This window comes from Cimex lectularius, unplaced genomic scaffold (genome assembly GCF_000648675.2).
Source record: "Cimex lectularius strain Harlan isolate CLEC.00 unplaced genomic scaffold, Clec_2.1 scaffold115, whole genome shotgun sequence".
Lineage (NCBI taxonomy): Eukaryota > Metazoa > Arthropoda > Insecta > Hemiptera > Cimicidae > Cimex > Cimex lectularius.
The window spans coordinates 1015322-1027834 of record NW_019392707.1 but is presented as its reverse complement, the minus strand read 5'-3'; the positions used below and the strand labels follow the sequence as shown (position 1 = coordinate 1027834).

Genomic DNA, 12513 nt, shown 5'->3' with positions numbered 1-12513 from the left:
CAATTTAAAAATTATTCAAATCAAATTATTAATGGTTGTTAGAAATCATTTCTATTGGCCAAATATTAGAAAAAAAGGTAGTTTTTTTTAATTTTTCACAACTTCGTTGTGTATTAAGAGTTTTGTTAATTCTGAATCTCATTTAGGAATAAACACATTTATTTAAATTTAAAAAAAATTGCTCATTTTAACGTTTGCTCATAAGTAAAATCAATATTCTTTATAATTTTTTACTGTTTTTATATCTTAAATTGTACTTTAAAGGAATAAATTAAAAATTATATGGAATTTACATTAATTTATTTTACTAAGAACAATATTACTTTTTTTTGGCCTGTTTTACATGTGCTTTTTAATTGATATGTGCATTGGACTGAACAATTTGTATTTTTTTTTTTTTCCCTACGGAAAATGTTAGATTTAGTTCTTTATACATCGGCCTGAAAGTAACTTTGTTCAACCGATGCTACCAAGCATTTGTACATCCAGCTGCTTCCTCGTTGGTTGTAAATTTTGGTGGGCCTTTTAAATTAAAAATACATAAATGTTTAAATGCGCAATAAAGAAATTTCATCACTGTTGCCTTAAGTTGCATATTTCTGTCGACTCCGCTTGATGCCGAAGTGGAACGATACGTTTTTCCTTTCTTCCATTCGACAACACATTCAGAATCTATATTTTCAACAAGACGATCAACTATTTGGTGATATTGTAGGAATTAATGTAATATATTGACGGAAAGTAATTATGAATGTAATATTTACTTGATGATGGATTATCTAAAGTGTATTTTTAAAAAGCAGAAAAAAAAACCCCATGTAATGTATTTTATTATTCATTGATGCATTCAACATAAATTTACACTGAGGCAAAATAGTGACCACACGGCTTTCTTCCCTGTGACAGAACTATAGCTTCACCATTTTGCATTTCGTAAACTTTTCTTTAAAGGGAATTCTTGAGCATACAAAGAAGTCACAAAATGTGTTGCTGCAACTTTTACATTTCCTCATTCTAGTTATTCAATACAGTAATCTTTATAAAATTATAACTAATTAACTGTACAAAAAATAGTCTTCACATGATAGCTAAATATATAAATACATAACCAATAAATAAATGTACTGAACCAGGAAATATACTAGGGAATGCTTAAATTACAATTTTTACAAAATCTATGAATATGCTTCCATGCAGCCTTACAAAAGTAGTGGCCTTTGTCAAAAAATGCTCACTTAAGGCCTCTTCTGGGTTGAAAAATAATTTTTCTTCTGAATCAAGAATAAAGAACAATATTTGCCAACTTCAACCACATCATGCATATTTTGCCACTGTCATACCTTTTATTTTAGATTAATTTATGATCCATTTACATTTTCGTAGTCAATTGACTACACAGGGAGCTGTTTCGTGAAGTGATATTTTTACTTTTTTTTTAAATATTGTAGTCAATTCTTCTTTGTAGTCTTCTTTCCATCAATTAATTATTCTTTGTAAGGTCTTGGTTGAGATAAAATCTCCGTGGCCACTTCATAAGTCGCTGAGAATCCAATCCGATTACACGACATTTGAAAATGGCAAAAAGAGGGAAAATTCGAACGGTTATAGGTTGAGATGGAGAGTGGTGTCCGAGTGGATTGAAGTCACGATAGCTCAAGTGGTAGAAGTAGCAGCGTATTTAGCCGAAGGTCGTGGATTCGAAACCCGCTCGTGACACTGACTTTATCTCGACTAAGACCTTAGAAAGAATAATTAATTAATTTATGATGTTGTCCCAGGTTTTTAGAATTCCTATAGGGTTCATTGATGATAGATATTAGGAAGTCGGGGTTTTCATGCTCCCGAGCATTGCATCCTTCTAGCTTATTGCACTTTTCATAGTAACTTATTTCTGTTCAAATGACTTGATTTTTCTCTTCTACTGTCGTTGCAACAATTTCTTTCCCTGGGCAGTTGCTTCATGTTCGAAGATGACATGATGGCTTCCTCCTCATTGAATGTCCTACAAATGGGGTCATCATTGAGTATCCACATGTTAATTGCTAGGTTTTCTCAGATACTTGACGGGTAGTCCTACTATCACTCCTCTGAGTTGTTTTCTCTAACTGTAGCAGTGAGTTTGCCATTATTAGTGAAGGTTGTTTTAACATAAGCTTACTGTGTCTTAACACCTGTATAGTTTATCCACTTCTCCTTTTGTCTTTTTTTGGAACCATTATGTGATGGAGGATTCAGTTTGTTTTTTGATTCCACAGGTTCAGGGCCTATTATGGTCTTGCAGATCCTCCTCTGGCCAGTTTGTCTGCCTTTTCGTTACCTAAAATTCCTTTGATCCTGGCACCCAAGGTATCATGTTGTTTCCTCAGATTTTGGACTCGCTGATTAATTTTGATGTGATTTTTCACATGGAAATGCTTAAATGAAAATTGGCTATCCAATTTTTTTGTCATTGTGACTTTTTTCAAGGCAAAAGTGTTGATGGCAAGTATTTCAGCTTGAAAGACAGACATGCAGACACGTACATCCCTAATAGGTTTGATTTTTCATATTTTGGGCTTTTAAAAAAAAAAAAAAAAAAATGCGTTTTGGAGTCATGTATACCATATTGTATTTAATTTTAGGACGTACAGGGATAGAAATGATGAATGGTGGAGTGAGTGCGGTGTTCAATCCTTTTAAAAAGATAGTTCCTACTCACAGTGAAAAGGAACTACCTTCAACAAAAGGATTGTTGTAAAGGGTGTTTTTGGGATCATGTAGTCAGTCTTTATTTATAAAAATATGTGTCTGATTTTTTACTTATTGTATATTTTTATATAAATTTTTTCAATGATCTCAACTAATAAAATTCATATGTATTGTTTATATAAAAACTGTAAACTTGGGCTCTGGTAAGGAATGTTATAATGCTTTTAAAAAAACCATTTCTTCAGCCATGAATGAGCTGCAAAGAGTTGGAAGTAGATGCTGCTTGTGGTATTTAATTTTTTTTTTTTTAATTTGGTTTTCCCATTATCCATGTGCTCAGTAGTGATGTAATACTGCTACGCTGGTCTAAGTTCGTGCAAGACCAAAAGCTCAGGGCTAGGCTAGAGGCAGGCCACCAGCCTGGTGCCTCTGACCGATGCAGAGAGAGTGAGAGGGGGAGAGAGAGAGAGAGAGAGAGAGAGAGAGAGAGAGAGAGAGAGAGAGAGATAACAAGGAGGAGGTAAGCACTCTTTACAGAATTTTTACTTGTTTTAAATTTTAAATTGGCTGTCTTCCCACTAGAGGACTCGGGTAAAAACCGTAAAAACACATTCACATCTAATATGGAGAAGTATACACATACTGACGTCAGGAGAGGCTAACACACCTTGCATCCATCTAGTCCCTGCTGACACTCTCCCTCAACTACTGACCACTCCCAACATACCATAGAAGGCTCAGATTTCCTGAGGAATTTGTACAGAACGCCATACACATTACTCCTCCCAAGGAGATGAGGAATTTCAAGTTAAGGGGCCTAACTGATTAAAAATGCTGTGAAGCCCTATACCCGTGAAACCAGGGGACCTCAGGCACTAAGAGAAACCTTGACTGAAAATACAGTTGTCCCCCTTGGGATCAATTGCTGATGTCCTGCTTTCTGGTATTTATTTACTTTAGGTGATTTGGAAATTTTTCATAATTATCCGCTCTGAATTGCTCGTTGATGAGATGGTTAATCTGTAAGTCAGTCCCTCAGCTCATAATTTAGTGTTGTTGGAAGTTGTGAAAATTGTGGGGATTATAGAAAGGAAAATTGTTGGTTAAACAAAGCGGTCTCCTCTGTACCAATATTCCACCAATCAAACAATTTAATATTAAAAGTTCAAAAACAATGTTCACCTATGCTAAAAGGTTGGGGGAAAAAGAGTATTTGAATAATTGGCTGGTATTAATTTAAATCAATATACAAAAGAAAAACAAAAACACTGTAATTACATATAGAACAACTTAAATATTGCAATATCTTTACAAAAATACGACTACAATCAGTTGTAACAAATGTTACCTTTTTATTTATTTTATTTATTTATTTTTAGGAATCTCAGGCAATTAGGCATCTGCATCTAATTGTGACGTTTGTCGTCTTCCATGAGCTAATTCTTGCTGAAACAAGAACTCAGACAATTGTTCATTTTCACGAAGCCTATTTCGATCTCTTATTGGTTTGAAGTACCGCCAGGTTACTTGTAAGGCAACAGTTCCGGTGATGACAGCAAATGTGATGCCCCACATGGAATTCATCATTGTTCTGAATTTGGTAAATTTCTCAGACATTGCCATATAGTACTAAAAAACAAAAAACAAGAATAGATTATATTTATATCTTATGGATATTTTTTTCATGGAACTACCTTAAGAAATAAATTATTTTATTCAATCAATCAACTTTTATTGAAGGCAAACATAAAGGTTTCATATTAGGTGAATCGATTATCGTCCTTCTGTTTAAGCATGGAGACCGAACCACTCTTTTTAACCACAGAGGTATTTCTTGCCTTGATAGTGTAGCTAAGATTTTTTCTCATTTACTACTTAACAGGTTGGAGGCCTTTGTTGGCGTTAATGGTTTACTAAGTGAAAACCAAATGGAGTATAGAAAAGGTTCCATAATTTTGTTGAATTTAATAGGTCTGAGAATTGGAAAACTTTACTTTTTTTTGTTGATTTAATGACTGCTTTTGATAGCGTTGATCATAGAAGCTTAATTTTAAAACTAGCAATTTGGGTTTCTCTTTTAAAGTTGTGAATATCCTCAACTCTATGTTTTTGGCAGCTTCTTCTTGTATGTATGGCCAGAAGAAAGTTTTTTAGGATACAGTCCGGTGTATGAGAAAGTTGTGTGCTAACCTCTTTATTATTTGTACTGGTTTTAGATGATCTTCCCCAGATTCTTGAATGTGGAATTCGTGTGAATTGTACAGTTATTTAAATATTAATAGATTGTTCACAAATGTATAGGGATATTTGTAATTTATTCTTATTCTATTAATTTTAATTAAATTAACCGATATATTCTTATCAGTTGGATAAAACAAGATAGAAAATACAAACAAAAAACAAAAAATTTGTTAATCCTCATTTTTAATAATGGATTTACTAAGAATAGCAAACAGAGTGCTCATTTTGTAAACAAACACCTTTTTCTCGTATTTTCTTCATTTTAATCCAGTTGTACTCTCTTTAACGATGGAAAGACATCATCTTAAACCAGAAGTTTGCAATATTATTGTGAGAATGAGCCTTTGAGGCCACCGGCAAGTGAATATCGCAGAAGCAGTTGGCGTTTCTCAGAGCGTGGTCTCCTGGGCTTTCGGAGGAACATAAGACCAGAAATATTGTCATTCTGCAAGATGGAACCTTTTCCATAGTAACTATCCTAAATACTAAATATCCTAAATGAAGTATAAGAAGTTTTGGCAATGCCTTTATCAACTCTTTGAGACGACCTTCAGAAACAGCCTACCACCAGCAACTCAGGAGAATATGGTGCAGCGAGCACCTAGAAGAGAACAACAATTGGAACGCTGTTATGTTTTTGATGAGTCGCGTTTCTGTGTGAGTTCTAGTTTCTTCTACTACTACTATATAGAACTAACTTTGTAAACCAATGACCTCTGGCAGACTGGTCGGACGATCCATGTGCATAATGCTTTTGTTCTTTAATTTAACGAAAAAAGTTTTAATTTTGGTTTAATAAAGCCATTTATTATTATTATAAAGGTTTTACGCCAGTTCATTTTACATTACTTCCAAATTTATTTATATTATTACATATTTCAGGTACATACATTCTCATATCACCTTATATTTCACTAGATTAGATTGTATTTACATGTAAATAAAATAAACTTGGCTAAGCTGTACATGGATTTTGGACTAACCGTTTATGTATTTTCCTTTTAAAACTTATGGTCAAGATTTTGAATGCATTTTGTATAAATTCTTTTCTCTGAACCTCCTAACACAATCAATGTTAAATAAAAAATAAATAAAAATTTACATTGTGGGCCCGGCTTATCAGTGGCCCTCCTGAGCAAGGGAGCTACACACCAGTCAGTGATTGATTTTGGTTGCATCTACTTTGAGTAGAACCTATTCTGCCTCTGCCTCAAACTTCCCTGATACTGCTACCCACATTATCTTCGAATGGGAATCAACCTAGGATACAAAGAAAACACAGGGAAAGGAATTGTAGCAACACAGTCATTAACCTCATACTTATTAAGAGAAGGATCCAGTCAGGTGAACTAAGGAACTAGGAAAATTACAATAAGCCCGAAGGCTGTGAGGTTGGAGGACATAAAACCCCTATTTCCTATATTTCCATCAACATCAAGGACTTAAATCAGCCATCTTTGGTGTTGAGTTTGGGTGATTAACACTGCACGTATTCCTGACAAAATCAGCTAGAGTAGGTAGACCAAGATGATAGGTAACTATCAAACTATAGGCTCTTCACCGCACAGACCACAATGAAAACTTCACAAAGCAACTAGAGTTATAAAATTTCATTTCAGATTTGAGCCTATTACTACTCGGAGTTCACCGGCAATTCCAGCTTTTGCATAATTTACTACAAAGTACCGGAAGGCATCAAGAATCACCCACCCAGGGTGGGTCAGACCTCAGTGTTATCTGTCCAGCCACCGATGTTCGGGTCCAGGGGCTTTTAACAGCTAGGTCAGTTCAGCCCCCAATGCAATCAATCTTTAAATCCAAACCCAATCACATTCTTAAACACAATTTTTCCTATTTACATACCATTCACTCAGGGGGATGGGGTACTCTATTCATCCTCCATCACCCTTTACACATATTTTATAACTAACTTAATTGAGGGTTGATGGAGTACTCAATATTCCGCCATCAACCCTCTCACACAATATGTTCATTGTAATCAATGCATACACTAGGAGGCCCAAAATTATAAGTACTGTACACAATAAAACAACCCTATTTCCTCTAGGAATTGGAACGGGGGCCCAGATACCCATTGCAATATTCAAGCACAATTCTCATATCTGGCATTCCTACATGCTTTCTTTATGGAGCCAAGGAATGGCATCCATCTATTAAGTGGGAGACATTGAGCAATCTTTTCTCCACATGCCGGGCATGCGTCCTTTGGCCTGTAAGTGTCCTACCACACATGTCTATTCTTAGTTTAGTGAGGATGATAAATATCAACAGTGCTCTTGATACTTCTCTGCTGAACCGGCCCAACGACGGTGCCACTTTCTTTTAATGACTGTTTCTGCCTGTTGTTGTTTCTTACGTATATTAAAACAAGTTATTCTTATCTTAGATACCTTTTACCCATGACAGGTCATTCGTTTACACTGTTGTTGGAGAGGTACCATGAACTGGAGCTTGTATGCATAAGTCTCGATGGTAATGAAACGGGGACGAAGCGGCTCAGGCTGAGGCATTCTAACTTTAAAATTTAACCATTGCTTACGATCTGGCCCCCTGACGCTAAAACTAGAATAAAAAGTATGATTAAAAGAAAGCGACAATGTCAGTGGGCCGGATGAGCAGAAAAGCACTGTTGTTGAGGTAAACACATGGAGACTTACTGTTGGGCGCGTATGTGTCTGGCATGTATAGAAAGGTTGCTTGATGTTTTCCACTTAATAGAAGGGTGCCATTCCTTGGCTCCATAAAGAAAGCATGTAAGAATGCCAGATATGAGAATTGTGCTTGAGTACGGCAGCGGATATCTGGGTTCCTATTCCAATTCTTGGAGGCAACCAAGTTCCTTTATTGTATAGTACTGATAGCTTTGGTTTGGATTAAAAGACTGATTGGGGGCTGAAATGACCTAACTGTTGAAAGCCCCCGGAGCCCAACATTGAGACTGGACAGATAACACAGACTGCCAACACCCTGGGTTGGTGATTGTTGGTGCCTATCGGTAATTTAGTATAAATTATACAAAAGCTGGAATTGCCGGTGGACTCTGGGAAGTGAGAGGGTCAATTCAGAACATGTGAGTTTTTGAGAAGTAAAATTCTATAATTCTAATTCTTTGTGAGATTTTCTCCTGCAGTCTGTGGGTGATAAACCTATTGCTCAATAGTTCCTATCATCTTTTCTGTCTATCCTCGCTGATTTTTCAGTCAGATGCGCAGGGACAATCACCCAAACTAGACACTAAAGATGGCGAAATGCTGAAACGCATATGACTGATAAAATCAGCAATGATAGGCAATCAATCAAGAGAACCATGACACTTCATTGTTGGACGGGGAAGACCAACTATCCGTGGGAAGAACAGAATCATTTGAAAATAATTAAATAATTATAACAAGGAAAAATGTTCAAAAGACAGAAACAAATGTTCCTAGGTCTGCAAAGAGGACCTGAAGAATGTTTAAATGTGCTGAAAATATAAATATCTTGCCTGCTTTTGGTATTATTGTAACGTAAAGCCTTTCTTGACACTTTTATTGTTTTCGTATGGCAAAGATCCCAAATCGGATAAAAACCAGGTTTGAGGATGTTAATGGTCAAGTGGAAAGAACTAACACGCTTATAACCAGCGAGCAGACTTCCCAATCTTAAAAGATAATTTAACCTTCCGAAACTCAAGGAAATTCCGGGAGAAAAAATATCTATTAATGGAAAATACGCTGTAAACACGATCGTCCGTTCGTTGATGTAAAAGAGGTAAGGAAAGTTTTTTAATTTTTATTTTTTTGAAAAGCCGGGTTTCATCTGTACGATGGAAGAAGTTTCAAAACGGACATCTCTGGCGGTTAATTTTCGATTCGTGACAGTGAGGTTTTACAGTTTAAGGCTCGGATATTTGTTGTTGTTTTGCACTCGAGTTCGTTATGATTTGGAATTGAATCGTTTCCAGGACTTTTATCAAAAGATCGTACCGTTTCGCACGTCGGTCGAGACGTCTCTCCGAAGGGGGACGAGAAAATCCCCCGGTGGGGAAAAAAAAACAAAACGCCGTGCGTACAGGTGGTTTTCAGTCGGTGTGGCAGAGAGCGAACGTGTGCCGAAACGAGAAAAAGAAAGAGAGAGAGAGATAGATCGAGAAAGAAAGAGTGCGAGTGAGAAAAAAAAAGGGAGGAATTGTTATCAAGGTCATAGATATCCTTTAGCTAGCTACAACAGCCATGAATGTTGGCGATCAATGATGTCATTATGACATCATCTTTATCTCTCTTTCTCGAGTGAACATTTTACACAGTGTGTTTAATATACCGGAGCGCCATACTTTGGAGTGAAAAATTGAGAAATGTTTTTAACCGTTTTACGCCTCCAACGGATGGACGGACGTCGGTCGGACACGAAAAAATGCGCTTGAACATTTGACGCGACGCAGGAAGGCGAATCTTTTATTATTGTGATTTTCCACTCGAAATTACCAGGATAATAGATTCGAGATAAGGTCACCTATTCTGAGGATAAACATTGGCCGAGAAGAGGATCAAAAAAAGGTAAAAACCCACTAAATTGGTTCATTTTGATTCAATCACTATTGGATAAACGAAGTGTTTTGGATATATTCGGCCAAGTATTTTGTTTGAACTAACCTTCAAACGACGAAGGTTTTATCCGACCGTTTTTTGTTTATTTCATACTCGACTCCTCGCCGTCACATCTCAATTCCCACAAAATTCAGTTTTTAGGATAATGCGTATATTTTTTCTTTCTAAATCTTCTTCTTCTTCTTCAGATTTTATTCTTTTTCCTTCTTGTTCTTTGAATTTTGTTTCCACCGTGCAACCTGTAACAGCGGAACTCAAGCCGAGGGTGCGTCTCTGAATTTATTTCATTTAAAAAACCAAATTTTTTCGTTTTTTTTTTTTTTTTGGTCTTTTCTTTATATTTTCACATACACACACACACACACATACACTCACACAATAATATTTTGTGGTAAAATTCGCTGGCAGGAACTGAGAAAACGATTGATGCTCGGTAATGGATAAGAAGTGCGTTCTTCATACACACTGATACCTTCGAATATATTTTATTTTTCTCTCCTCTCTTTTTTAATTTTTACTCCGATTTTTCTTTCCCTTGCTTCTCTGCGCGTATAAGTATTGGAAACAATCCATTTTTCGACTTGTTTACCGTATTTTTTATTGTTTTTTTTTATTCGACTTTTTATCACTGTGCCCTCGGAGGACGTAATCGGAGTAACACGGTTCCAAACAGTTCACGCCCATTGGGTGGAATTATTATTAAAAAAAAAGTTTTTCTTATGTAATCTCGTCGGATTTTCCACCCAATTTAACCCGGTTTTACCTTTTTCCTCCAATTTTGGCGATTTGTCAGACGTTCTTCGTCAAAGATTGTGTTTAGTTAACAAACATCAATCCTAAGACATTCAAAAAGTTCAATTTGAAAAGAAATAAAAAAAGACGTTTACTAACTTACAAATCATGTTGATTTACATCCAGTCTTGCTTGTATAATCTCTATAATCTACATGTTTTATTTTCATTTTTTACCATTTTCCTCAATACTTCCAATTATTTCTTCGGATAATATAAAATTAGTTAAATTTCTTAACATTGAAATTTGTTTTCGTATTTATTCTACCAGGTTGAGAAACATTTTGTCCTTGCAAAACAAGTTGAATTTGACAATAAATAACAAGTACATAAACTTACGTTTCATGATGATTTAAAGCAGGAACTAAACTGTCAACAAGTTCAATTTGATGAAAAGAAAACAAAGTTGTTTACCAACTTGGCATGTTGAATATGAGTATTTGGTACAAAAAAAGTTCAAAAGTTAAAAAATGTCATTTCTCCAACATTTAACAAGTAGAATTTGAAAAGGAACAAAAAAGGTTGTTTACTAATTTACAGATCATGTTGATTAATTCACTCTTGCAAGAATTACTTCAAATCCTACTTTTTACTTAATCTACATTTTTTAAATATTTTTTTACCTTTTCACTCTATACGTATAGAGTCGCGTAACAAGTTTATTATGGAGTTCTATAAACATGAACCGTAAGTTAGTAAACAACTATTTTGTTTCTTTCTAAAACAATCTTGTTGAATGTTGGAGAAGTGACATTTCGTCAAAAACTTTTATATTTACCAAGGAAATAAATGTGTAGGACAAAAAGAGACAAAAGGTAAAAAGTAAATATTAGAAAAAAGCATGTAGATTAAGCAAAAAGAAGGATTTGAAGTAATTCTCCACGCAAGATTAACCTGTCTTATATTAGGTAAAAATCCAACTTTTGTTTTCTTATGTGTTCTAGAAAAATCAAAATACAACTAACACTTACAAACACCTATATTGTCCCCTTAATAATAAAATAACATAGGTGTTTGTAAGTTTTAGTTAATAATATTATACAAATAATTGTAGTATTAAACCGAAATCCGTTAATGTATTGTTTTTAATGTTTAGTCCCACATGATGATTTTATAATAATCTGAAAGCTTGGCAAGTCTTAGTTGTGGCTTATGGAAAAAAAGTTCATTTATAAGATAGATTTATGTTTAAATATAAGTTTATATACAAGTTTTTCTATTCAAATTTAGCTTGTTGAATATAAATACTTGCTACAAAAAAAGTTAAAAAGTTAAGAAATGTCATTTCTCCAACATTTAACTAATAGAATTTGAAAAGAACAAAAAAAGTTGTTTGCTAATTCACACATGTTGATTTACATTCATTCTTGCAAGGAGAATTACTTCAAATCCTACTTTTTACTTAATCTACATTTTTTTAATAATTTTTTTTTTTACCTTTTAGCTCTATACATATAATTATTACGGAGTTCTATAAACATGAATTGTAAGTTAGTAAACAGCTATTTTGTTTCTTTCTAAAACAAACTTGTTGAATGTTGGAGAAGTGACATTTCGTCAAAAACTTTTATATTTACCAAGGAAATACATGTGTAGGACAAAAAGAGCCAAAAATTAAAAAGTAAATATTAAAAAAAAAGAATGTAGATTAAGCAAAAAGAAGGATTTGAAGGAATTCTCCGTGCAAGATTAATCTGTCTTATAAGTGGTTTAGGTAAAAATCCAACTTTTGCTACAAAAAAAAGTTCACTTCTAAGGTTAAATATTTGTTTATATACAAGTTTTTCTGTTCAAATCTAGAATGTTGAATATGAGTACTTAGTATAAAAAAAGTCTAAATGTGGTTTGTGCTTAAGAATGATTATAATCTCCAATTTCTTTCTCGATTTAAACTTTTTTAGGTGGTTCACCTCCATCCTTACTGTCATTACCTTGAGTAGGAAAAATGTCTGTATCATTTGTAACCATTTAAGCCTGTTTTGAAGAACTGGTTTGTCTTGTTTAGATTAAAATTTTGCTTCATGTATACGATTATTTTGTAGTATGTCTGCATTCAATTATTTTTAGGAAGGTATACAATTTGTTGCATTTCTCAACATTATTTATTCAAACTTATTTTATGAAACAGTTGAGAAAGGTTAACAAACTGATCTGCAACATTCGATCTTTTATGTAGATTTGAAAAG

The 12513-nt window shown here is 34.3% G+C and overlaps 1 protein-coding gene and 1 long non-coding RNA gene across 7 annotated transcripts in view; one reads left to right on the top strand and one right to left on the bottom strand.

The window, feature by feature from the left end:
* Nucleotides 1-3821: 3821 nt before the first annotated feature.
* Nucleotides 3822-8999, bottom strand: LOC106666869. The gene is made up of 2 exons (XR_001340493.2): nucleotides 8916-8999; nucleotides 3822-4317 (listed from the first exon to the last, which is right to left on the bottom strand). It is a non-coding gene; the product is annotated as an uncharacterized LOC106666869 (long non-coding RNA).
* Nucleotides 8436-12513, top strand: part of LOC106666867 (myocyte-specific enhancer factor 2) — a 209081-nt gene continuing 205003 nt past the window's right edge. For 3 of the 6 annotated variants that reach the window (XM_024226283.1, XM_014394354.2, XM_014394353.2), the window contains exon 1: nucleotides 9213-9485. The gene's annotated coding sequence lies outside the window, so the exon portion shown is untranslated. Of the gene's footprint in view, nucleotides 8701-9115; nucleotides 9486-12513 lie in introns of those variants that run through there. The other 3 variants (XM_014394355.2, XM_014394356.2, XM_024226285.1) reach the window with 3 other exon arrangements.